This window comes from Eriocheir sinensis, chromosome 54, assembly GCF_024679095.1.
Source record: "Eriocheir sinensis breed Jianghai 21 chromosome 54, ASM2467909v1, whole genome shotgun sequence".
NCBI classification, from domain to species: Eukaryota; Metazoa; Arthropoda; class Malacostraca; order Decapoda; family Varunidae; genus Eriocheir; species Eriocheir sinensis.
Window position 1 is genome coordinate 2,652,132 of NC_066562.1, and position 8,272 is coordinate 2,660,403.

At 41.2% G+C, this 8,272-nt stretch overlaps 1 long non-coding RNA gene across 2 annotated transcripts; it reads left to right on the plus strand.

Annotated features, from left to right (window-relative positions):
- Positions 1-1,635: 1,635 nt before the first annotated feature.
- LOC126983529 (uncharacterized) lies at positions 1,636-7,889 on the plus strand. Of its 2 annotated transcripts, none has more exons than XR_007735958.1 (3): positions 1,636-1,721; positions 5,057-5,225; positions 7,427-7,881. It is a non-coding gene; the product is annotated as an uncharacterized LOC126983529 (long non-coding RNA). The 2 variants fall into 2 exon arrangements; XR_007735959.1 differs by lacking the exon at positions 1,636-1,721 and adding an exon at positions 1,764-1,800 and having other exon boundaries at positions 7,427-7,889.
- The last annotated feature ends 383 nt before the right edge of the window (positions 7,890-8,272 follow it).

An 8,272-nucleotide genomic window follows, 5' to 3' on the forward strand; every position in this document is an offset into this window, starting at 1 on the left:
CCTCCTCCTCCTCCTCCTCCTCCTCTCGCTAGATTATATCCCTCAGATGTCATTTTATGCTCCACGTGAAGGATTCTGCTTACATCACACCTCTTGCTAACGAAAGTGGGACAGAGGAAAAAAAGAAGATAAAGTTTGGGAATGGACTGAAAGAATACAAGAAGGAAAAGAAGGAAAGAAAAGTGAAATGGAGGGGCTTACTCAGGCTTTTCTCTCCCTTTCCTCTCCCTTTCCCTCCTTTCAGTACTTTTAATTGGCATCGTAAGTGACACCGTTTTCCGTAATGGCGCACCAGCTGAGCTCACCCCTCCCCCATCCCCCCACCCCTTCACCTCCCTCCCATTACTCCCTCTTCCCTCCTCCCCCCTTCCCTTCTTAAACCCCCTTTCACCCCTTCCTCCTCTCCCCTACCCCATCCCCCCACCCCTTCACCTCCCTCCCATTACTCCCTCTTCCCTCCTCCCCCCTTCCCTTCTTAAACCCCCTTTCACCCCTTCCTCCTCTCCCCTCTTCACCCTCTTCCTTCCTCCCTTCCCTCCCCCCTCCAGACTTCACTCCTTTCACCCCCTCCTCCTCCTCTCCCCATCATATCCCTTTCACCTCCATCTCTTCCCTTCCCTCCTCTCCTCTTACACCCTCCTCCTCCTCCTCCTCCTCCTCCTCCTATCTATTTACGTTTTTAAGGAGGCATCGGTTGTCGCAAATTCGGCCTCACTATCAATAAGCCTCAGGAGAAAAATATAATATAAATACATTAATAAAACCGCCAAGAAAAATCCATATTAACAAAAGTCCCCCAAGAAAAAATGTCAATGAGTAATATACACCGAGAAAAATATAAATTAATAGTAAAAGGAAATAAAAATAATGAGAAAGAAAAAAGAAAAAAGGTTGTGTTGGTGTGATATAATTTTTTTTTTTTTTGGCTGTTATGTGGAATTGTATTATTAACGAGAGAGAGAGAGAGAGAGCAAGGACATATAATGATTCCGGAGTTGCATGTGAGAGAAAAAAAACATTATATTGCGTGATGTAGTTCTCTCTCTCTCTCTCTCTCTCTCTCTCTCCGTCAGCTTGTTTGTCTGAATAAGTTTTTTTTCTTTCTTTTCTTTCACGTTTTTCTTTCAGTCCAAGTCCTGCTCTCTCTTTTTCTCTCTCACTTTCTCTAAATTCAACAGATCAGCAGGTGTCCATTTGCTCTCTCTCTCTCTCTCTCTCTCTCTCTCTCTCTCTCTCTCTCTCTCTCTCTCTCTCTCTCTCTCTCTCTCTCTCTCTCTCGAGAGAGAGAGAGAGAGAGAGAGAGAGAGAGAGAGAGAGAGAGAGAGAGAGAGAGAGAGAGAGAGAGAGAGAGAATGGCCATCAATCAATTGTGTCCATTAGGCAGAAAACATGGATATAGTAATTGCTTGTTTGTTTGTTGCTTAAATCATCAACCTAATTATACTACTACTACTACTACTACTACTACTACTACTACTACTACTACTACTACTATCTAACTAACTGACTAAGAACAGGCAGAAAAGGAGGAAACAAGGGAATGGATGGAGGAGGAGGAGGAGGAGGAGGAGGTAGGGGAGGAGAAAGAGGAGGAGTGGAGAGATGACGTGGAAGAAGGGAGAGAAGGGAGGAGAGGGAGGAGGCGGAGGAGGAGGGAGAAGGAAGAAGGGTAGGCCATTTGAGCTCAGGACGTGAAGGAGAGAAGAAGGGGAGGAGAGAAGGTATGTGTGTGTGTGTGTGTGTGTGTGTGTGTGTGTGTGTGACCTGTGATGTTACCTGTGCCAATAGATTTCAACACCTGTGAGTATGAATTTGATTAAAACAAAGGTAGTGATTGATTTTTAGTTGAGGTAAAATTTTAATTACCTATGTGTCAGTGTTATTATGAACGAGGTAGTTATTGATCTGAGGGCTGTTTAAGGTAAGATTGAAGTACCTGTCAGTGGTAAATGATTATGAACAAGGTATTGAGTCGTTTGAGGTAAAATTGAAGTACCTGTTAGTAGTGATTAAGAACAAGCCAGTAATAGTCGTTTAAGGTAAGATTAAAGTATTAGTCAGTAGCAAGATAAATTAAGTAAAATAAAAAGGTAAAATAAAAAGGTATTGAGAAGTTGTTTGAGGTCAGGTAAGATTTAATCACTGACCGTATTGGTGTTATGTACGATAGTTTGAGTCAATGCCAATAAAGATTTACGTTCATATTAATCGGTTTCTGAGGGAATGTTTGACACTGAGGGCAAGGTACGGTTAGGGGCATATGCTACTGGTGCGCGTTGCCTCGGTGCGCATCTCCGGAGTGAAAATAGATACGGCTACACGTTGTTACCCTTGTTCACGTTGGTAGCTTGTGATAATGAAGGGTGACTGAACCATAGCTGCGCGTGGCCTCAGTGTTCATCTCCGTAGTGGAAATAGATCCGGTTATACTTGTTTATCTTGTTCACGTTAATAGCTTGTGATAATTAAAGGTGATTGATTCCTAGCTAAAAGGCAGTTAGTTAAGCACGAAATTACCTTGTTTATCTTCATTGCAAGTTAAAGGACCCCCCCCCCCCTCCCCTTGCGTTTCCATTCGCTTAATCTTTTTTTATTTATCTAGTTTCCTATTTTCGTTGTAAGTTCATAATTAGAGTAGTAATGAGCTCATAGTCGTAAATAGTAGTAAGTTCATGGTAGTAGTTCATGGTAGTAAGGTTCGTGGTAGTTAAGTTCATGGTAGTTAAGCTCGTGGTAGCAAGTTCATGGTAGTTAAGTTCATGGTAGTTAAGTTCGTGGTACTTAAGTTCGTGGTAGTTAAGTTCGTGGTAGTTAAGTTCATAGTAGTTAAGTTCATGGTAGTTAAGTTCATGGTAGTTAAGTTCATGGTAGCAAGTTCATGGTAGCAAGTTCATGGTAGCAAGTTCATGGTAGTTAAGTTCATGGTAGTTAAGTTCGTGGTAGCAAGTTCATGGTAGTTAAGTTCGTGGTAGTTAAGTTCATGGTAGTTAAGTTCGTGGTAGTTAAGTTCATGGTAGTTAAGTTCATGGTAGTTAAGTTCATGGCAGTTAAGTTCGTGGTAGCAAGTTCGTGGTAGCAAGTTCATGGAAGTTAAGTTCATGGTAGTTAAGTTCATGGTAGCAAGTTCATGGTAGTTAAGTTCATGGTAGTTAAGTTCATGGTAGCAAGTTCATGGTAGTTAAGTTCATGGTAGTTAAGTTCATGGTAGCAAGTTCATAGTAGCAAGTTCATGGTAGTTAAGTTCATGGTAGTTAAGTTCATGGTAGCAAGTTCATGGTAGTTAAGTTCATGGTAGTTAAGTTCATGGTAGCAAGTTCATGGTAGTTAAGTTCATGGTAGCAAGTTCATGGTAGCAAGTTCATGGTAGCTAAGTTCATGGTAGCTAAGTTCATGGTAGTTAAGTTCATGGTAGTTAAGTTCATGGTAGTTAAGTTCATGGTAGTTAAGTTCATGGTAGTTAAGTTCATGGTAGTTAAGTTCATGGTAGTTAAGTTCGTGGTAGTTAAGTTCGTGGTAGTTAAGTTCGTGGTAGTTAAGTTCGTGGTAGTTAAGTTCGTGGTAGTTAAGTTCGTGGTAGTTAAGTTCGTGGTAGTTAAGTTCGTGGTAGTTAAGTTCGTGGTAGTTAAGTTCATGGTAGTTAAGTTCATGGTAGTTAAGTTCGTGGTAGTTAAGTTCGTGGTAGTTAAGTTCGTGGTAGTTAAGTTCATGGTAGTTAAGTTCATGGTAATTAAGTTCATGGTAGCAAGTTCATGGTAGTTAAGTTCATGGTAGCAAGTTCATGGTAGTAAGTTCATGGTAGCAAGTACTACATGGTAGTTGAGTTCGTGGTAGCAGTTTATGGTTAAGATCGTGGTAGCAAGATCATGGTAGCCAAGTTCATGGTAGCCAAGTTTGTGATAGCAAGTTCATGGTAGTTGATTTCGTGGTAGCAAGTTCATGGTAGTTGATTTCGTGGTAGCAAGTTCATGGTAGTTGATTTCGTGGTAGCAAGTTCATGGTAGTTGATTTCGTGGTAGCAAGTTCATGGTAGTTGATTTCGTGGTAGCAAGTTCATGGTAGTTGATTTCGTGGTAGCAAGTTCATGGTAGTTGATTTCGTGGTAGCAAGTTCATGGTAGTTGATTTCGTGGTAGCAAGTTCATGGTAGTTGAGTTCATGGTAGTTGAGTTCATGGTAGGTAAGTTCATCATAGTTAAGTTCATGGTAGTTAAGTTTGTGGTAGCAAGATCATGGTATCAAGTTCATGGTATCACATAGTTGCTCTGTGCTGTAGGAAAAAAAAGCAAGTTCATGTGGTAGCTAAGTTAATGGTAGCAAGATCATGGTAGCTAAGTTCGTGGTGGCAAGATTACGGTAGCAAGTTCATGGTAGCTAAGTTCATGGTAGCATGTTCGTGGTAGTAAGTTCGTGGTAGCAAGTTCATGGTAGTTGAGTTCAGAGTAGCAAGTTCAGAGTAGCAAGTTCAGAGTAGCAAGTTCAGGGTAGCAAGTTCATGGTGGTACGTTCATATGCATAGTTTACAATAGCACTTTTTTTTCTCTTATTTTCTTCCTATTACACTTTTCTCATGTTATTTATGTCTATTTATGATATTTTCCCTCTTATTTCATTAAAATTCTTACCATTGCTCTTCACCCTCCTACTCTTTATTGATTTTATTATTATTTCATCTTTCTTTCCCCAATCCAGATATTACTGTACTCTTATAAACTCAAAGACCAACAGCAGCTATGATCGTAACTGTTTGTCACCCTTTTCAATTCCAAGTTCCTCTTCTGTACCCATTCTCTCTTGTCCTTGCTTGTTTTTTGCATCTATTTCATGATATCCCCGATAAGCAATGTCACAATATCAACTAAAAAACAATAGTAGTTACTAAACTTTGTCATCTTTTCATCTAACTCAGCCTGTTATGTCATCTTCTTATCATTTGCACCTGTATTCAAAGCTATCCTTCACCATGAAACATCACTTGGCATCCACTCAGACCAACAGCAGCTTGTACATTGTTTATCACCTTTGTATTCCATGTTCTTTACATTTTATTTTCTCCTCAGATATCTCCTGCATGGTCCGTCATCGCCAACTCGGCTATACGGACACGTGGCACTCTACACAAAAGCCGACCCAGCTCACCGGGTTGTTGAGGCAATACAGGATGGAGGAGGCCAAGGGGACACCCACAAAGCTGATGGATTGTAGCATCTTCATGGATCCTACTACGAGGTATCAAAGATGGGACCTGCATAGTAACTTGCTGGGAGGGACTACCAGAGTTAGAAATGTCCACACTCCCAAACATTTCAGTCCTCACACACCCACAGTTAAGACTGGTAGAGGTTGTATTGCTATGGGTAGTGTTGAGCTTAGTGATCATTTAGCAAGGCTTCTACACCAAGAATGTGAAAGAACACTTCTGAGAACCCAACTAACCTTCTTTGTGGCCTCGGGAAAGAGTTGTTGTGAGCTGAAAGTGTCTGGGCCTTAGTGCCATGGGTTGAGGGAGGTGACCTGACCATAACCACTCCCAGGATATCCAAATGTTCTCCTTTACCTTTAAATTTATACATACCTTTCACTTGGTCAGGTGTTTGTCTCATTCTCGTTTTCACTTTCCATCTCTTTTCTATCTTTTATGACTACATTTCAAGCTCTCCCTTGCTAAGAGGTCATTTATTCTGTGTTTCTCCAGCGCCATGATCCCCCACAGCATCTAGGTATTCCTTTTCTGGCTCTCTCTTTTAGTATACTCATTGTCATGGCTACTAACTTTCAAATACTCCTCCAGTCTGTTAATTTTACTGGCGGCCTCCCCCTCACATCCTCTCCCCTCGGTCCTTCCCTCATACTGTGTGCCATATTCCTAAACATTGCAGCGCCTAAGCACACCTATTTGACCAGGCTTTCATAGGTGTATGGGGCATTTCCAGGGTAGGTAGTTTAGTGACCCTGGTGGCAGTTTGAGCCGCCTTCTGTACCATAACCTGAGAAAACACTCATGAAAATCCAATAATCTTCTTTTTGGCCTTTGGAAATAGGTGATTTGAGGCAGAAGTATTTAAAAATACTGACCTCTGTTCACAAAGCCATCCTCAGTCATTCATTACCCAAAGATCTGTATTTCACTCCCCCCATTCAACCTCTGCACACTCCCTTTCCTCTAAACTTCTCGGCATTCCACTAGCCATTTCAAGGACTACTGTGTGTCAGGAGATATAAAGTGTTGATTAAGGACAGTTAGAATAAGTGACTAACAAGGAGGATTTCAGAAAGGGAAGAGAATGCATGATTAGATTTTGAGTGAGAATGATGGAAGAGAATACATTTTTCAGTGTGGCAGGAAAGATATAAGTCTTGACACGAAGCTGATTGGAATGACTGAGTGCAGAGCAAGAAAGGCTTACAAACTGAAGATGCATAGACCATTTTTATAGTTAGAACGACCTGACCATAGGGAACATTATTTTTGTGTGTTGGGAAAGATATAAAAACATGACAGGAGTATGGGTGATCTTTATTATTAAAATGACACAAGTGAACTGGCTTACCAAGTGTGCTGAAGACTGTATGTGTGAAGGCAGGTGACTTATCTCCAACACTCAACTGTAAACTAAACAAACTTAACTGATCCGCCTGTTTAGCTAGCATTATCAGACTCACAAACCTACAATATTATCACACTTAGCATATTGTAATTCCAGCATATTGCAATTCTCAGTTTGACCAGATGTTAATGTAGGCACACAAGTAATATAATGAATAACATCACTCAGCATGTTGTAATTATCATCAGACTGACCTGAGATTATGGGAGCCACACAAGTAATGGCATGAACCTAATTTTGTGATACTCTCAGCATAGTAATTATATCAGACTGACAAGAGTTATAGCCACAGAAGCAATGGTATGAATTAATAACTTTGTGATATACTCTGCATTGTGATTATTAGTTAGGTCAGAGTGCAGCCAGAAGTAATAGTATGAATCTTAACTTTTAGCACAAGGACATGAGACTACAAAAGGCAGCTCCTGTAGAAGGGCTGCTCACCAGATTCCCTTCCTGTCCATTAACGAATCTAGTCTCGGTTTAAAGTTCTAGTTGTTTGCCTCGACTATGAGCCTACTCAGTTTGTTCCACTCGTTAATCATTTACTTGTGTGTAGGGAACATGGTAAATCAAAGTAACAAAAGAGGTTTGAGGTACTTTGATTTCAGCATCCAACCTCACAAGGGAAAATAAGGATGTTAGAGAAAAAAAGGCACTCAACATATTTCAATCTAGTTCAGTCCAAAAGAAGAAAAAAGTACCCATCATATTTTAATCCAGAAGAAAAGTAAGTATAGAATATTTCACTCCATGCTGCTCTAGGGAATGCATTCATCCAGCCCCAACGCAGAATAATCCTCACCATTGCTTTGCTTGCAGATGTGGCGGCTAACTGAGGATTGCGAGACAGAAAATACAGGATGAGGGAGGTGTCCATGAAGACGAAACACAAGACAGACCGATAGATGAGGACGGAGAGACAGAACATAGAGGTTAATGCACAACTATCCATGAATGGGCTACTGAAGGCAGGAGAGAGAGGACGCAGGCTGAGGGAGAGAAAATACAGGATGGAGAAGCAGACATCCATGACGAGCCCACTGAAGTGAGAAGACATGGCTGGCTGATGGAGAGGCTGTGTCCAGCATCACATCACGTGTCAAGAAAGAAGGCACCAGTAAATTATTGCCAGACACCAATCCACTCCTGCTGAACACCAACACGAGGACTTCGCCACCATGGAGTCCCACTGTGGTGCCGGCACGCATGTACTGGATGGATTCTAACAGTTTAGAGAGTTGACTCCACTATGTATATAGCAATTAATGTAAAACCTATATTAATAAACAGCAGCAAAATACTACCATACTTCTCTGGCTCAAAATATGTCCCACTAGAATACAGTTTATCTGCCCACCTGTAAACAAACACCAACATAATACACATTTCTGCTGAATGTGTTAAAGCCAGAATTTGTCGGACACAGGCTCCAATAAGATCAGAGTTACAGAACAGTCAAGAGTTGGGCCAAAATTTCACACAGACAGGCTCCTGCTGACATACAGCTTGCTATCTCATCCAAAACTTAGACTTGGTTCGTGGCTTGCTTGGAGACTGAAGTGCGGGTGAATATCATTTGCAGTGACTGCCTGGGCCATGTCATGACTGGATACAGTTTGTATCTGGGCAATTCATTCAGACCTAACAATCTGTATCCAGGGACAG